Here is a 13567-nt window from a genome sequence, read left to right as displayed (position 1 = left end):
CACGTGGTGACAGATATGAACTTCTAAAATTAATTATGCAGGGAAAGATTCAAGGAAGGCGCAGCATAGGTAGGAGAAAAATGTCCTGGCTGGGAAATCTTAGATAATGGTTTGGATGCAGCTCAACTGAACTCTTTCGGGCTGTAGTGTTAAAAGTGAGAATAGCAATGATGATTTCCAACCTTCGTCGCGGATATGGCACGTAAAGAAGAAGAAGATAAACATATTTTTTGTAAAATCCATTCTTTTTATTACTGTCCCAGTTGTAAACTGAATTAAATTTTTTAGATAGTTACTAGGCATTTTTGAAAGAAAAAAATACCTTTTATTTTTGTTAATAAGGTTTAATTTACATAAACAACATAATTTTTGTTTAATTAACCACAATTTCTTGTTAATAAAGTTTTATTTATCACCATTAGCGTATTTTATTTCGGTTAAGGAGCGTAAACCATAGTTGGGTCATATTGACCCGAACAGTACATTTGTGTAGTTGACTCGAACGGGACAGCAGGGTTAAAGGTAAAATATTGCAAAACCTCTAAATTTTAAAGAACCGCTTGGATTGACATGAAATTTGGCATACAAATAGCTAACAAGTCAAAGAAAAAAAGTGATATTGTGCCGATGTGTGCTTTTGCCCTAGGGGTGAGTTTCACCCCCTTTTGGGGGTGAAAAATATATGTTCGAAATAAGTCCGGAAATGGATAAAATTACTAATTCTAAGCAACTTTTGTTCTTATCATAAGTTTTTTCACCAAAATAATACTTTTCGAGTTATTTGCGAGTGAATATGTTAATTTTTCTACAAAATAACCACGTTTTCAGACGGTTTTTCGCTAATAACTCAAAAAGTAAGTATTTGGCCGAGAAAAAAATTCTTATCAAAAATAAAGCACGTAAAAAAGTGAAAAACATGGTGGATATATTAGGTCACATTACCTAGTAGAAGCTGAGTTATAGCTAATGAAAAATAGGTTCATAAATTCCAAATCGAATATTTTAACGTGCCATAACCAAAAAACGAAGCACTTTTTTGGGGAAAACTCATTATAACTTTTTTAAAGTGTTTAAAAAATGCTTATTTTTGTTTTTTAAATAAAATTTTTAGCATCAAAAGTAAACAAGTTACGCTCAAAATAAAGTTGGTCCCTTTTTTTTGGTAAGAAATCGGGAAAATCACCCCCTAATTAGCATTTCAAATGAACTTAATTGTTACCACTTCACAAGTTTTTTACTCGCGTACGTATTGATCATATGATCTGTAAGTTTCATCGGTTCAAAGTCCTTATTTTTGAAAGAGCTGTAGGTTAAAAGGCTTGAACGAGTCACTTATCACGAGTGTATGCAAATTTAGAAACACCGAATCTTAACCAATTTTTGTCTTACAGAAAAACAAAAAAATACAAAATATTCAGAAAAGTAAAGCTGACTTTTTTTGTTGTTTAAGATTTTTGGTATATCTAACAATTTTTAAGTTATTTGGAAAAAAAGCATTTTTTTCAAAATTAATTTTTTTTTAAAATTTTACTCTAAAACCAAATTTTTTCAAAAATAAGCACTTTGAATCGATGAAACTTACACATCATACATCATATAAACACAACATAAGTAAAGTAACTTGTGAAGCGGTAACGATTAATTTCAAACGATTAATCTTCGTGATTTTCTTTGCTAAAACAAAAGGGACCAACTTTATTTTGAGCGTAACTTACTTACATTTGATGCTAGAAATTTTTTTTATAAAAACAGAAATAAAGCTTTTTTTTTAAAAAGTTGTAATGTGTTTTCCCCAAGAATGCTTCATTATTTGGATATTTCACATTGAATTATTCTATTTGTAATTTTTCGAATATGAACCTAATTTTCATTAGCTATAACTCTGCTTTTGCTCGGTATAGAGACCTAATAGATACACCGTTTTTTTTTCACTTTTTGATAGGCTATTAGTTTTGCTAAGAATATTTTTTTCGACAAAATGCTTACGTTTTGAGTTATTTGCGAAAAACCGTCTAAAAACGTGGTTATTTTATTGAAAAATGAACATATTCACTTGCAAATAACTCGAAAAGTATTGATTTGGTGAAAAAACTCTATAGAACAAAAGTTGCTTAAAATTAGTCAGTTTATCCATTTCGGGACTTATCTTGGACATATATTTTTTCACTCCCGAGATGGGGTGAAATTCACCCCCAGGGCAAAAGCACATATCGGCACCATATCACTTTTTTTCTTTGACATGTTAGCTACGCCTATGCCAAATTTCATGTCAATCTAAGCGGTTCTTTAAAATTCACAGCAAAAACCGTGAAAGAATGTACTATAACTGACATTCAAAATTGCCAGTCGCTTCAAGCGTTGATTATGAGGCATTTCTGGTTCATTATACACGAAACATTGTGTAGAACGTGCAAATAAACATTTTTGTCAAGATTATCCTATCTACATTTCTTATTTGAAACATTTTTTTCTATGGCGTAAAAATTCTTGGTAAATTGATATTTCCTGTTCTTCCTCCCCATACAGGAGGGTTTTAGGGGAAAGTCTATTGGTAAGAGTGGCAAACTTTGGCAAACCGTTTTTAGGGCAGTAAATGAGGTTATCTGGCTCCGAATTCCATCCTACTAGATCGATTTACTTGATATTTTCACAATAAGTAGAGAATAGCTCAAGAAACAAAGCCTACCCTATGCCGATGTGCGCTTTTATCTTAGAGGTGGTTCCCACCCCTTCTCGGGGGTGGAAAATTTTTTGGTTAAAATAACTACTTCTAAGCAAAAACTGTTCAATAATTTTTTTTTGAAAACTCAATAATTTTTGAGTTATTCGTGGTTGAAAATTGACCGTTTTCATTGAAAAATGACACCTTTTCGAGCGGTTTTTTGCGAATACCTTAAAATCTATGCATCTAACGAAAAAAACTATACAAAACAATTTTGTAGCTTATAAAAAAAACAAAGAGATTCGTTCCTTCATATATCTTCTAGTTATATTACAAAAAGAGATATGGTAGGTGAGAAGAGTTTGTTTTTTTGGTGCATGCTGAAATCGGTGTATTCAACTTGAAATAAAAGAGAAACGGTCGATTTTAGTTGTATAATGCTACCAATACCTTTTGTAGTGATTGAAAAGACCTTTAGAATGAGCCACATTAAAAGTCGATTACATGCAAAGTAAGCGAGATATGCTGCAAAAAAAATTGATGACTAATGGAATTTAAAAAAAAAGTGAAGTACACTTAACCCCTCATCCATCAGTTTAAAAAAATAAGATCAAATTATAGAGCGCATTTTTAAATTTTCTTAAGAATCTTAGTTTTTCTCCATGTAACTCGAAAATGATAAGAGATACGAAAAAAGGTACCACACAAAAATGTAGGATTTTGTTGAGTAAAAATTTTGTTTTATGTTTCATTATTGTATCTCTAATCATTTTCAAGTTACATGTAGAAAAAGAAGATTTTTAAGGAAATCTAAAAATGCGCTCTATAAATTGATTTTCTTTATTTTTTCAAAAACAAATACTAAATCTAGGAATCTTAGGAAATCTAAAAATGCGCTCTATAAATTGATTTTCTTTATTTTTTCAAAAAATACTATAACAAAAGGTATTGTAGAAGTAAAATGATGCATTAAAATTCTGGTGGATGAGAGGTTAAAAATATACTTCTCACTTTTTCTTAAAATACATTAATCATCAATTTTCTTGCGGCATATCTCGCTTAGTTTGAATGCAATATACCTTTAATATTACTCATTTTAAGCACTATAAAAGGTTTTGGTAACATTATACACCTAAAATCGACCGTTTGTCTGTTCATTCAAGTTGAATACAACGATTTGAGCATTCACCAAAAAAACAAACTATTTTCACCTACCATATCTCTTTTTATATTATAACTAGAAGATTTATGAAGGAACTAGTCTCTTTGGTTTTTTATAAGCTACAAAAATGTTTTATATAGTTTTTTTAGTTATATGCATGGTTTTTAAGATATTGGCAAAAAACCATTCAAAAAGGTGTTATGTTTCAATGAAAATGGCCAATTTTCAACCACAAATAACTCAAAAAATATTGAGTTTTCAAAAAAAAAATTATAGAAAACAGTTTTTGCTTACAATTAAGTTCTCTAGCCACTTCCGTGGTTATTTTAACCAAGAAATTTTCTACTCCGTAGTTATAGACCAGGAAGGATCTGTTTTTAGGTGGATGTGGGAGGTGGCATTCGGATTTTTGCGGATAAAGTTAGGTGATAACTTCGTTAATAATGATTGACTTATGCTCCTTCTCAAATACGCCCGGAACATTAATAAAAAAAATAAAATATTTAAAAAATTTAGTTTTTTTCTACTTTCTTTGCTTATAACTTTAAAACGATTCATTTTGGAACAAAGTCGTATAGGAATAAAACAAAGATAATTGAATTTTCTATCAGATACGATTGGTTAAAAATGTCTTAATTTAACACCCTTGCTGCAAAATAGCAATAAATATAAAATAAGGGGGCAAAACAAGCCTGTCCTTATTCAATGTTTTTCCATCACTTAGGGTACACTTGGAACCTTCCTAATTCGCTTAGAAAATTTTTGTAATGTGCTAAAACCGTCCACCAAATTTCATTAAAATTGACTTACTAGATTTTGCATAATAATTTTGCAATCTAAACTTTTTTTAAAAAATTAAAATTTTTTAAAATCTTTCACAACAAAAACTAGAACATACAAAGATTTGTCAATTTTTTTACATATAAAGAAGCACTCCACCTATCTAATGCACTTTACAGAATTGAAATCGGATTATTTAAGCAGCCTCAGCAATTTTTTAAAGTTATAAACAATTTTTTGGCTTATAACCAAATTAGTGCTGTGTCCAGGAGGGGGTGCTACAGTCTGCTACAGGCTCCTTTATTTAGATGAACTTACCCAAGTTTTTTTTTATGTATTTTGACCCGTAGAACACGAATTTTTTGGGTAACAGTTGATCCGGATGTCAATAAGATTGTTATAAACAAAGAACTTGAGGAATTACATAACATCGATTTTTCGCAAAATAAATTAATTATGCATATATACTCAGTTGTTCCATTTTATCTTTGTCCAAACGGCATGATCCATTTTCAAACCAATTAAATCAAAACATTAATTGAAACATAAGTCAATGTGTAGTATCACTGATACATATTGTCAATATAATAATTAGGAAATGGTTATTATCGGTAGACATATTTTATAAAGTTATATTGTACATTTATATTTTACTATGATATAATATATTTAAGGGCACCCGAAGTCCCATTTCACGACAATGTTAACATTATGTCACATAGCTCTGTAACCAAAGCCCCTAGATACCAAATTTTTTATTTATTTTGAAACTAGATGTATTGTTTAGTCCCGCGTAGATTTCTGTAAAGTTAGAGTGAAAGGAACGTTTATTTTAAATTTTTTTAAAATACTCTTACAAAAAAACCCAAAAAAGTTTAGATTTTATTTTTTATTTTACTTGTTTTTGTACATTTTTCAATAAAACTTTACGCGGGACTTGATATTATCTATCTACAACTATTGTAAAAATTTGGACCTTCTATCATCTAACGATCCAGGGATATTTGACATCAAAAGTTAAAAACCTAGTATTCAGGAAATCGCAAAAACATAAAACACTCTAATAGACTATAAAGCTACCGGTACAGTGTAAGTTCAGTGCAGACGTTCAAAAAACAAATAATTTTGTAACCATGTATATTTTCGACTATAATCTGCACAACAAATGTGCTAAAGTCACTGTCATTGAAAATGAAAAATGTCAAAATTCATAGTAAACAAGGTATCAAAGACATGCCATATTGTTTATTCTTGTTTATAGTATTTTTACTACAAAAGCGATATTACGTAGGTCAAAGTTTTTGAGGTAAGAGAACTGTCAAAACATTAGAATTTGACTTTTCATTATTGCCATGTTTATAATAAACATGGCAATAATGAACATGGCAATAATGAAAAGTCACATTCTAATGTTTTGACAGTTCTCTTATGTCAAAAATTTTGACCTAGGTAATATCGCTTTTGTAGTAAAAATACTATAACTTATTATTGTGGTTTCTATGGACAAGTGGCTTAATTTTTGGATACTAGTTTCTGTGAGTAAAAAAGAGATCTAGCATAAAAAGTATTTTGGGACTTCGTGAATAATTTCAAGCATGCTTGATAAGATGTAATAATAATCATTATCTTTAAAGTATTTCTAGATTTATGAAGGGCATCGATAGACTTGCACTCTCAATTTCATAAAAAATCATATCAAAATAGTATTATGACAATTATGTCAGAATAAGAATACAGAAAAATAGGTAAGTAATAGGAACGGTAGGTGGATAGAATCAAATATGTTGATTCCTAAAAATAGATTACTGTATGATCTACTTAACCAAATGTTTATTTGAAAACATGCAGTTAAAATATCTTGAGTATTTGATCAATGAATCGGTAATAACGATAATAGTTAACTATTTTTATTATTAGAACACATTCATAACAATTCCATATTTGTGGGGGGTCTGTCAAATCACATTGTTGCTAAATCAAATCATAAAGAAGCTAAAAATCAAGTAAACTGAAAGCAATATTGTAATATAACCGGAATTTTGACAAGAAAGACCTATTTTGACATCGAAATGAGTACAACAAAATTTTGAATTCGGCGCAACTTTCTATGGGGACAATTGGTAAACAATTAAAAATATCAGATTTTTTTAATAACCCAAACTGAGTTATGACAGCTGATTATCGTGAAAATCATACGTGAGTCTCTACTGAAGCATTAAGTGTCCATGTATTGGACATATTTACGATTACAGGAATATTTAAAGTAAAAAATCGTTATCAATACAAGGAATCCATTGTAACATTACAAAGAAATAACATTTCCAGAGCTACTTACCCCTGTTGTTTTAATCCAGAATTGTAAAACACACTTAAAATTACATATTAGTTAAACTTGATTATTTAGTTGTTTAATACTTTTCGTTCTCATCAAACCTAATGTTGATGACCTTGTTACCCAAGATGCTGATATTTTTTATTTTTGTGAAATGAAGTCGACGAAAGCGACCTCAAACTAGTTTAAGCAAAGTGCATAGGATTTTACTGACATCTGTCGTGTAAATAGGATACTTATTTCCATGCTTTTTACAGGTTGCTGTAAGTACGAGTAAGGCGCAACTCATCGAGTCCTATCTCATCGAAAGACTTTTCATATGCAGCCACTTCATCGAAAGCCCCAACTCATCAACTGGACATGTAGACATTTCATATATTAACCAGCAAATATCAAACTCACATTCTCCACTTTTTCAAATTTTACAAAAAAAAAACTTTCAACAATTTTTATTTATTTCTTTTTGTAAATAGTGTAACTAAAGCAACATTTTTAATAGCTTATAAAATCATTAACTGGTCTAATAAGGTAGAAATTCTACATTATCGTTTTTCGTATTTTTGTTTCCATGATTTTGAGCGCTAGGCTACAAGCCACAAGCTACAACTACAACCTACAACGACAAAAATGTTCTAAGTTCTAAAAAACGATATATCGGTATAAATAAATGTTCTATACTTTTTAGAGGTAAATGTATAATATATATGTTACAGTTCAAGTTGATTATCCAGTTGGAGTTGACTCCAACTAGTTGGAGTCAACTCTAACGGCTGGCATAGGCGTAACCAGGGGGGATTTTGGGGGTTGTAACCCCCCCATTAGGATGTACTTTGAGCTCTATACGCTTAACACCATAGCCCTCAGAGACCTTCCAGTAGTTGTAACCCCCCTATGACGGCTGGTTTCAGTAAAAGTTGATTATAAATATAAAATGAAGATTTATATTCAACATTTACTAGTAAAAGTAGACTCCAACTAGGAAAAGTATACTCTTCCCAATGCCATTTAGTAAAAGTAGATTCTGATTCACACAAACAGCCGATTCTAGAAATTAAATGTTACTGAATATGTTCAAATTAGTCTAGGCTGTACTGTCGCCCCCGTTAGGCAAATTACTCCGATTCGAATTTTTTGCACAAACTTACTCAAAAAGAGGTCCTTATAACAAATCTACTGGGTGCCAGGCAGTACCTTGATCGATAAATTGTTTAAACAATTATTCTTTTTAGACAAATTCACAAAAATAATTTTTTCACTTCGAACATTTTTTTTTAGATCATTTGGGTTATTCTGAGCAAAAAAAGGTATTTTGTGATTTTTCTCTAAAATTGATTGTTGTCGAGTTATACGCGATTTAAAATTTGAAAAATGCGAAAATAGCCATTTTCAAGGCTTAATAACTCAGTTAAAATTCATTATTATGAAAGTCAGAAAGTGACCAAATCAAAGTTTATAGCCCCCCCTACAAGATCCAGCAGAAATTTTTGTCACTATTTTATTACTAAGCTTTATCTTTAATTATTAACAATGAGCGCTAAGTGCGTATTAGGCGGCCGTCAATGGTGAGTGCTAAAGAGATGCACCATTACGGCCGTCCAATGGCGAATCCCACTCGCACTCACATTGACGGCCGCCCTCAATACACGGTTAGCGCTCATTGTTGATAATTAAAAATAATATCTTATTAATGAAATAATGACAAAAATTTCTTCAGGATCTTATAGAGGTAGCTTTAATCTTTGATTTTTTTTAGTTTCTGACTTTCATAATATATAATATCGTATGTCATTTTTGCCTTTCGGACAGTTCCGGCGCCAATTACATCTTTAACCCTGTTTCAAGTAACTAGTGTCGATGTACACTAGCCCAGGGGGACCGACGGCTTAACGTGCTCTCCGAGGCACGGTGAGACGGCTCGTGTCATTATTGGAAATGAAAATGGTTTGTCTTTAGCAGGGCTCGAACCCACGTGCACTGGCGTATGAGGCCAGCGATTATGCCGTTACTCCACGGCCGCTCGCTCGACTTTCACAATAATTATCTTTAACCGAGTTACTTAACCTCCAAAATGGTTATTTTGGCGTTTTTCAAATTTTAAGTAGCTAATAACTCGACAACAGTCAATTTTAGAAAAAAAAGGCCTAACGGATCTAAAAAAAATTTGTACCAAGTGAAAAAATTACACACCGGCAAAATTAGCCGAACACCTTAAAAATGGGGCATGTTTGATGTCTCGAATTTCCTAAACCTGTTGTCCGATTTAAGTGATTCTTTTAGTAAGTTATAGCCTTATTAGTTAAGAATATCGGTGTAATAATATTGTTGCTAGACAGGTACATGTCATTTTATACCGGGTGTTACAATCATACTGTCTTTTTTCTTAAAGTTCGGAACACCCTGTGGAATATTCTAGTATATATAATATTTTAAAATTAAAACTCGATTGTAGGCTTTCGTAACATTTTATTTTTTGATTCATTTGCTTATGTTGGAAAATAAAAAAGTTATGTGCTTTAACAACTAGCCATGTTTTTTATCAATAAATCCTCATAGTAGGGGAGGAAAGTATGCTAAATTTGCAGTTTGTACAGATGTCTCCTATTTAAGATTTTAAAGTAACCCCAGCCCACCTCCGTCGGGATCGTGTTTGGTGCCATTCGGTAGATTTTTGAAAAATATTGAATAGGTGTATTTTGCAGTTTTACGATCTGATGTTCATTTCGCGAAATATCGCAGGGTTCGTATTTAAAATTTTTAATTTACCCCCTCCCCTCTCCGTGGGGTGTCACGAACCCCCACGGAGGTGGGGTGGGGTGGGGTATTTAATTTAAAATCCCAAATAGGAGCCCCCAATTTTTATTGCAGATTTGGATTCTTCACGTAAAAATAAGCAACTTTTATTCGACACATTTTTTCTAATTATGGATAGATAGCGCTATAATCGGAGAAAAATGATTGATCAAATGGAAAATTAAATTAATAAATGAAAAGTCTCCCGCTTTATGGAAAATTTAACTTAACCTTTTTCTGATTTTAACAATTTTCACAATCCAATAGGTTCCCATAAAGCTCGAGTAACTGCAAATTTAGTATACTTTCCTCCCCTACTATGAGGATTTATTGATGAAAAACATGGATAGTTGTTAACGCACATAACTTTTTTATTATCACACATAAGTAAATGAATCAAAAAGAAAAATGTTAAAAAAGCCTAAATCTACAATCGAGTGTTCATTTTAATATTTTACATGTGCTAGAATATTCTACAGGGTGTTCCAAACTTTAAGAAAAAACACAGCATGATTTGTACACCCGGTATAAAATGATATTTACCTGTCTAGCAACAATATTATTACAACGATATTCTTAAATAATAAGGCTATAACATACTAAAAGAATCATCCAAATCGGATCAGTGGTTTAGGAAACTCGAGACATCAAACATGTCCCATTTTTAAGGTGTTCGGCTAATTTTGCCGGTGTGTGTATTTTTGCGAATTTGTTTAAAATCTTTGTTTATCGCCAAACGTCACTAAAATCATTCATTATTGTACTCATTTGCCCTCATTTTCGACAGTAAAGTAACACTTTGTTGTATTGAAAGAAGAATGTTACTTTACCTGCCGCGATAATTAATCAAATTAACCGAGATTGAATGTAAGTGTTCAATGGCAGCAATCGATTATTTATTTAAGTGAAATTAAAGTTTATTTACTTTAATTATTAAAAATATTGTACAAAATTTATCTTGATAATTATTGATAAAATTTATGTCAAAAAGTGAAATTCTGTAGTGTTTCGCAATTATATTCATACAAAATAAATCAAAACTTTACAGATTTAGTAATTAGGTAGGTATACAATATTGATAAAACTATCGATTAAACATCAAAACCGGCCATCATGCAAAAGTCATCTGTGATTACTGTCATTACTGTCATACGAATTTTTTATTTCGTCTAAAATTAAAAAAATTTCCTCAAAGTTGTAAGTAAGTGTTAATGTTTTTTATGATTGACGATACAATTTTGTACGCACCACCTCAATACTCTTTATCGAACGCGTCTGTTCCTCTGCTCGTAATATCAGACTCGTTCGATAAAGTGTCACTTTACTGACTGACTTTACTGAAATTGGCTAAACAATTTTTGTATTTCTTTTAGTAAGTTTGTGCAAAAAATCGAATCAGAATAATTTACCTAACGGGGGTGACGTTACAGACTATACTAATAAGTAGTTGAAACGGTCAAAACAAAGAAACGTACACTCATTAAAAATGCACTTGAGATTCTCGTATAATCAACATTTACTGAATCGATCAAGGAAGAGTCAACTCCAACTAGTAAAAATTGATTTAAATTTTTAAAATCAACTTTTACTGCTCGTTTCAGTTTGAGTTGACTCGAACTAGTTGACTCAACTCTAACTGAGAATCAACTTGAACTGTAACATATACATATAATAGTATGTAGTATGACATCAATTCAATTTCATTCAATTCAATTTCTAAAAAAATTATTCCTCCATATTTTTATTTTCCTCAATATAGACGGAGAGGCAGCGCTGAAAAATCTCTTTGAATTTACTAAAGCTTAATTTTTCACAGTTGATTACTGTGAGTGTGTAGAGGAAACATACTGCGGTCGGTCAAGCGAAACGTAGAACAGGGGTTCAATCAAAGTTGCTCTCCTACGAAGGTAATTAAATCCATTTACTAAGGCTGAAAATCAGTACACCCATTCTAAATTAAATATAAATAAAAGTTATTATAGTCGGTCAGCTGTATGACCGGATAGAGCCGGTCGGTCGGCCCCGATAGTCGATTGAGGAAATGAAGCATTTTGGCTCGCAATTTTTTCGTCCAGCATGGATTTACTTGAAATTTTCACAGAAGGTAGGGAATAGTCCAAGGATCATTTTCTATATCATGCCACTATTATACGCTAAAACCTTGGGGGTGGTTGCCACCCCATCTCGGGGGTGGAAATTTTTATTACATTATAACCATGTAATTAGATGTAAAAAGTGATTCTAAGAAAAAAATGTTTTTTACATTTTCTTCGTAAAACTAATATTTTTCGAGTTATTCGCGCTTGAAAATAACAGTTTTTCGACGAAAAAATCGACTATTTTAGAGGGTTTTTTGAGAATACCTCGAAAAATAATCTATATATTTTTGGCGATAAAAAATTTAATCAAAAATGATTTTGTAGGATTTTAAAAGAGCTATAAGACTGTGTAAATTAAATTCCGTAAGATACCTTAGTTTTTAATTGGGGCGGGTTTAAAGGGCTCGAATAAGGGGGTGTTTGCTGGTAAATGAAGGTATTAAACAGCTTTATCATCTGGCTAACTATTCACTGTAATGAAAATCTATGCACAGAGTAATTTTCTCTTCAGTATTTTGGGAGATATTTTGAAGTAAAAGGTGAAAAATACCAAATTGCAAAAAATCAGTTTTTCTTTAAATTCCAATTTTTCCAAAATTAGGCATTTTAAATAGGTCAAACTCCTTGAGTGTATTGATAATATAAATATAAAAGGAACTACAGAAAGGTGAAGACCAATTTTGAATGAGAAAGGTAGTTAGGGGGTTGTTTTCACTGATTTTTTCGTAGAGAAAAGCAGGTACCGACATTTTTTTGATTATAAGTCGCCTTATTTTCATGCTAGAAACTTTTTCATTATTTTTTTTTAAAATGTAATTGTATACCTACTTAAAAAAAGAGTATTTAAGTTTTCCTCGAAAAATGCAAATTTTTCCCATTATTTGGCTTTGATTATTTCAAATTATGCATTTGACGAAAAAAGCTAACCTTTAACATGCCGTATCTCGGTTTGTATTGGTCTTAAAGATATTATTGGAAAAGAATTTGGTTTGTTTTACTAAAAGATACAATTTTGATCTCTGCAGTTTTTTGATTAAATGCATATTTTTTGAGGTATTCTCAAAAAACCCTCTAAAAAAGTCTATTTTTTCGTCGAAAAACTGTTATTTTCAAGCACGAATAACTCGAACAATATTAGTTTTACAAAGAAAATGTAAAAAACATTTTTTTCTTAGAATCACTTTTTTCATCGAATTACATGGTTAAAATGTAATAAAAAAGTCCCAACCCCGAGATGGGGTGGCAACTACCCCAAGGTTTTAGCGTATGATAGCGCCATTATATAGAACATTATCCTTGGACTATTCCCTACCTTCTGTGAAAATTTCAAGTAAATCCATGCTGGACGAAAAAATTGCGAGCCAAAATGCTTCATTTCCTCAATCGACTATTGGGGCCGACCGACTGGCTCTGTCACGTCATAGAGCTGACCGACTATAATAACTTTTATTTATATTTAATTTATAATGTGTGTACTGATTTTCAGCCTTAGTAAATGGATTTAATTACTTTCGTAGGAAAGCAACTTTGATACCCTCTCAGTAACCCCTGTTCTACGTTTCGCTTGACCGACCGCAGTATGTTTCTCTACACACTCACAGTAATCAACTGTGAAAATCTAGCTTTTAGTAAATTCAAAGAGATTTTTCAGCGCTGCCTCTTGGTCTAATATGTGTGAGAGTTGGTATGTATATGAATAGGGTCGTATACGATATGGCACGTACGCCTTTTGGGTGTATGCA

At 31.5% G+C, this 13567-nt stretch overlaps 1 protein-coding gene across 1 annotated transcript in view; it reads right to left on the bottom strand.

Moving 5' to 3' along the window:
• Window positions 1-7098, bottom strand: part of LOC114328396 (F-box/LRR-repeat protein 6) — a 54318-nt gene extending 47220 nt beyond the window's left edge. Inside the window, exon 1 of the mRNA XM_028277235.2 lies at window positions 6940-7098. The gene's annotated coding sequence lies outside the window, so the exon portion shown is untranslated. The remainder of the gene's footprint in view (window positions 1-6939) is intronic.
• Window positions 7099-13567: the final 6469 nt, after the last annotated feature.

Source organism: Diabrotica virgifera, chromosome 5 (genome assembly GCF_917563875.1).
Source record: "Diabrotica virgifera virgifera chromosome 5, PGI_DIABVI_V3a".
Lineage (NCBI taxonomy): Eukaryota > Metazoa > Arthropoda > Insecta > Coleoptera > Chrysomelidae > Diabrotica > Diabrotica virgifera.
Note: the sequence above shows the minus strand (reverse complement) of the source record. Positions and strands in the feature narration are given on the sequence as shown.